Genomic DNA, 5,732 nt, shown 5'->3' with positions numbered 1-5,732 from the left:
GACCCGATCCAATAATTGAAATCTTGCAATCGTGTGCACGATCGCGTGATTTCAATTTGTCTACATTGGAACAGTTGTTCCGGTGTAGACACTTTAACCCCAGCAGGAAAGGGTTAAGAGTTAGCACAACACATTACTAAATGCAATAGATATTAAATACAAAGTCATGTGATCAGGCGGCTGTCAGAAGATGCTTAGATACAAGATAATCACAGAGAGTAAACGTATATTAATATAACTGTGTTGGTTATGCATAATTGAAGAATGAGTTATTAAGAGATTATCTTTCTTTTATAACAATCAATATTCTATTGTAGACTGTCTATTCACAACGTAGCTCTGCACGCATCTAACAATTATTAACAACTCATGGTTAATTTGCTCCTTAATATAAAGAAAAAGATTTATTTGATCTGAAGTGAAACCAGAGTTCTTATAAGATCTCAATTAGATATCCAGCTCTTCTATTTATACTAAAGAATTATTATGCAAAGCTTTTACAATAAAAAAGGATATAGGAGGTGAATTTAAACATTTGCAGGAATAGACATCCTTTTAAACACCATAAAAGCAGCAGACATTATCAGGGGTAGGCAGCCAGCTCAGAAGGATCCTTTCATATAATATAATAAATACACAGGGGACCAGGGGATTAGTAGCCAGACTAGCCAGTGCAGTAGCTACAGTAATTAGCAAAAAGTAGTCTAAAGTTTTTCTCAATCCGGATCCCTTGGCCACAGTGCGGATCTCAGGATCAGTCATTCATACCTATTACACAAGTCCTTTGTGTAGTGAATTGATGATCTCCATGCGGTCCTCAGCCTTGATAACGATCTCTAAAACAAACAATAGAACGGTTCTGCCTGTGATCCCAGATCGCACTAACGGCAAACATTCTACTCACTGTCAGTGTTTTATTTTCTTGAGGCAGAAGAAACTAACAGGCTGACAGTGAATGGAATGTTTGCAGTTAGTGCGATCTGGGATCACAGGCAGTAGTTGTTTGCTTTAGAGATCATTATCAAGGCTTAAAACAGCATGGAGATCATACTGCAACAGCAGAAAAATGAAAATGGGGCAGTATAGGAGTTGACTGCACCAAATAAAAGCTAACCCTCTTATTAGTTCATCACAAGGGCCCTGCAAACTTCTGCTGTCGGGAGTCCCTCCCAGGAGATCAAAATATTTATTGCTCTGTGCCGTATATCGAGCACAGTATGATGTGGTAGTTGTGTCAAAAAGTGCCGCCCCCAAACATTTGCCACCCTAGGCAGGGCCGCCACTAGAAATTTTGGGGGCCCTGACTTAACCATTGATCAGGGCCCCCCCTCATTTGACATGTGCACACACACTCACAGACATCCACAGAAAATGCACAAAGACATACACACCCACCCTCACAGAGAGACCCACAGAAAAAAAATACATACACACTCATAGAGACACAAACCAAAGCACAAAGACATAAACACAGACACCCACAGAAACACTCACAGGAGGAAGCATTTATGCACCTTGCATCCTCTAAATCAACAGTGTGTGACATGCATGATAAAAAAAATTGCAGAAATTAAGAGATCACTTTTTAAAGACTCATATTTGTAAATGTGCAAACAAAAATAATTCTGTAAATTCAAATTTGTACATTAATGATCTGGGTAGATGGCTAGATGAAGAAAAGCACTTTTAAAAGGTTGACATATGTTTGTTTGATTTTTCCCCAACCAAGAGCACCACTTTAAATATAGTTGTACAAATGTTCCCATCTGTCAGCTGTACTTATGGAGTTTGAAAAGCCTGTACTCTATATGGTCTTGGTGGAACCATAAGCTGTGGTACTCATACCATTAGATTTGGTTAAATGCAGGAGTTAGGCTTGTTGGTATGTATTTCAAAATTAAGTCAGCTGTAGTGTAAACTGAACAGTTTTAAGTTAACCTGTCTCATTACAAACACTGAGCAATCTTAGTCTGAGAGTATAACATGTTATGCAGATGTAAAAATCTTAGATAAAATGCCTCCTTGCATCTGGAAAGTCCTTGCATAAAGTTTCAGTAAACTGGAATGTAATTAATATATATATATGTGTGTGTATATATATATATATGTCAATAACAAAAATGCATATCTGCCAAAAGGGCACCTACTATTTGTGTATTGAGGAGGAAACATTTCTGCATTGTCAAATAATCTTAAATACACTACTGCTAAAAAAATGTGTTTTTATGGACCCCTGGCCCCACCATACAACTACTACCACACTGAAATTACAATCCGAAATTGCACAAAGAAATAAAAAACATTTGCTAAGTAAGTCCTACCTCCTCTGCAAATGAAAGTGATCTGCCGTCTGACTCAGGCACACACTGTACAAACAAAGTGCCAAGTCTGTCTCACACTGTGCATAGTGGTTTAGTGCACACTCATAAATCCTCTCAAATGCTAATAATTTACTCCTTGTAATAACATTTACCATGCTCAATTAGCACTCTGCTGTAGAACCCACTGGTGGCTGCCAAAATGTAAAACATTTTTTTTATTTTTTCTTAGTTCTTGCCTCATGGGGCCACCCTGGCCTATTGGGCCCCTGAAAGGAGTCCCCCCTGTCACCTCCTGATGGCGGCCCTGACCCTAGGCACAGGCCTTGTTGGCCTAGGCCATAATACGCCCCTGATGTATATGTACACAATGAATTAAAGTAATGATATCTGATTATACCTACAAGCTCAACCCATTTTATTAGGTTGTGGCTTCAAAACACAAAAACAGCTAATTCATATACACAAATAAACCTTAAAAAGCAAATCTCATACATTTTATACTCTGCAGCTGGCAAAAAAAGTAATTGGAAACGCATTATAGGGACACTAAACCCAAATTTTTTTCTTTCATGATTCAGATAAAGCGGCAATTGTAAGCAACTTTCTAATGTACTCCTATTATTATTTTTTCTTCATTCTATTGCTATCTTTATTTGAAAAAGAAGGCATCTAAACTAATGAGCCAGCCAATTTTTGGTTCAGAACACGGACAGCACTTGTTTATTGGTTTATTGCATTTAGCCACCAATCAGCAAGCATAACCCAGGTTGTGAATAAAAAAATGGGCTGGCTTCTAAACTTACATTCTTGCTTTTCAAATAAAGATAGCAGGAGAATGAATAAAAATTGATAATAGGAGTAACTTAGAAAGTTCCTTAAAATTGCCTGCTCTATCTGAATCTTGAAAGAAATAATGTGGGTTCAGTGTCCCTTTAAGGTAAATACATTTTAGAGTATGCTGTTCCTTTAACTAGTGCATGGCTCATTTACATAACCATAATGCATTGCAATGCTTAGTTAAAAAGAAAAGGCACTTATTTGTATACTATTTGTTCTAACATTCATAATTATTTACATTGTGTACCTAATGATATTATTTTCCTATTATATTGACATAAAAGCTACTCAGGATGAAGTTTCTCACTCCTCACTCTCAGTAGTAAAGCCCCTGCTCACACCTAGGGCAGATCCTCGAGCATTAATATGTTAAAAGTAATGGATTGTGGACTCTCACTAAATTAAATAATTTTTGGAGGTCTACTATTCATATAGTAGGCTAATAATGGTGTTAATAACAGAATGATATATAATTTTAATTTACAACATTTATATTTATTTAATGTGGGAGCAGTTCCATTTGCTTGAGTTTGTTTTCTAGTTAAATTTCTTTTTATTGAAAGAGCAGTAAACATGCAAATACAAACAGACATCTTTATGTTACAGTATATATAAGTCAGCTGAGTGTTCTATACAGTATAATATAATGCAATAGTATGTTTACAATGTGGGACCTTCTTGGCCCTTTTTACTCAGCATATCTTAGTTTTAAACAATAACTCCACATTATATTCCAGACAAACTGTTAACATGATAGAAAGTTCACATGGATACAGCTCTCGAACTTTTTTCTTTTTTGTTTCCCCCCTCATCTATCCTACTTCCCTCCTATACCCCCCCCGCCCATGGGGAGATTAAAACTTCTCCCCCACTTATCTTAAACCAAACTGACCTACAAAGCAAAAGCCCCGTAGGTGCCCTAACCAAGAAAACTACCCCACCCCTTATATTTAATGAGCATACAGTGCCTAGGGTGTTCTATTCCTTGTATCTCACTCGATGGTCCGGCGCGGAGGAGAAAAAAAGGAAAAAAGAGAAGGATTTATATTTATTTAACGTGGGAGCAGTTCCATCTGCTTGAGTTTGTTTTCTATAGTAAACTTAGTGATATTATAGCATTTGGTTCTCATCTACTGTTACCAAAGGTTTAGTGTCACGATCTTGACATTATTATTATCTGTGGTGATGTAGTAACAATCCTGTATATTTTATCCTCACATATTATTACTTCATTACATCTGTTCCCTATTCATACAGATAATTATTGTCTGCAGTTGTTATTGACCTGCAAAACTATTTACCTGATATCTTATTAGGCAAAATCATAATCACACATTTTTGTTATTTATTTCTCTTGGAGTTAACAGCCTATAGGGGAGTTGTAATTGCTGAGGTGCTCTGGGGTTTCATCTAATACAGTTTTTATTTTCTCTTGATACCAGCACTAGGTTTGCTTTATCTTGTATAGATCATATGAGGATTGGTGAATCTAGAAAGACCCATTAGTAAATCTGCTCTGTGTAATAAACTAGATTACTGGTGTGGTCAGTGAGTATACAGCACTCTCTCATGATAGCAACACTCTAACAGAAAAACTTTATTTACACCAGAAACCTAACTGCTTACACACTCTATATTATTGTATGAATTCCCATTATACTTTATTTCAACAATAATATAGCTATGAATGTGACAAATCCTCAACAAATTATATTAGTCTCATAATTGTTCCTCTCCACAGAAATCCTTAATAAAGAGCAAAAGATTTAATAAATCTGGAGAGAAATTTGGGCATGTAAAGGAAATTAGCCAACTTAAAGAAATAGATGGTTCCAAATGCAGGACCTTTAAAGATCTTAGAAACAAATTTAATCTTTCCCACAAATAATTCTTTGCATAGCTACAGATTGGTCATTTCTTCTTAGAACAATCTAGAGAACACCCTGATAGTTGGACTTGGGGCTCGTTAGATCCTATAATTAACCTGTAGAGGTTAGGCAAGAAATTTATCTCTATTCTATATAAGACGCTTAAGGAATTCCAAAGCCTGATACATCTATTGAATCTGAAACCCAAATTAAATTATTATTCAGTTAATGGGGACAACTTATCAATGCCTATCCTTAAGAATCCCAAATACAATTAATCTATCCCTTTAGAGGATCTGAATACTTATTTGGAGCAATCGAAAGGGGATACCCTAACATATATAGAACATCAACTGAATAGGGAGAGAGGGGGACTCATAGCCCAATTAGATATATAGGTTATAGATTTTTCTTTATTTTTTTTTATTTCCCACTTTGTTTAGATAAAGTATGGATATAAGTTTATTTTTTGGGAATATACCTATAGGGTAATATATAAATATAAGAAATATAACTAAGTTTAATTATCATTCCGAGTGGATAATAAAGTTGAGATTTTAACAAGCAAGTTAAAAATGTTTCAGTACCCAGAACTGTATTTTGACTACTTAGTAGATATAAGTTTGTCTCTCTTTATTTTCTGTATATGATTGATATTTATTTAGTACAATTTGGTTAAAGTCAGATATTAATATAGTGGATATAT

General features: G+C 35.5%; 1 non-coding gene across 1 annotated transcript; it reads right to left on the bottom strand.

Moving 5' to 3' along the window:
• Nucleotides 1-4,837: 4,837 nt before the first annotated feature.
• Nucleotides 4,838-4,953, bottom strand: LOC128641463 (U5 spliceosomal RNA). Its single transcript, XR_008399496.1, has one exon. It is a non-coding gene; the product is annotated as a U5 spliceosomal RNA (small nuclear RNA).
• Nucleotides 4,954-5,732: the final 779 nt, after the last annotated feature.

This window comes from Bombina bombina, chromosome 10, assembly GCF_027579735.1.
Source record: "Bombina bombina isolate aBomBom1 chromosome 10, aBomBom1.pri, whole genome shotgun sequence".
In the NCBI taxonomy this organism is placed as follows: Eukaryota; Metazoa; Chordata; class Amphibia; order Anura; family Bombinatoridae; genus Bombina; species Bombina bombina.
This window is presented reverse-complemented; position numbering and strand designations above follow the sequence as displayed.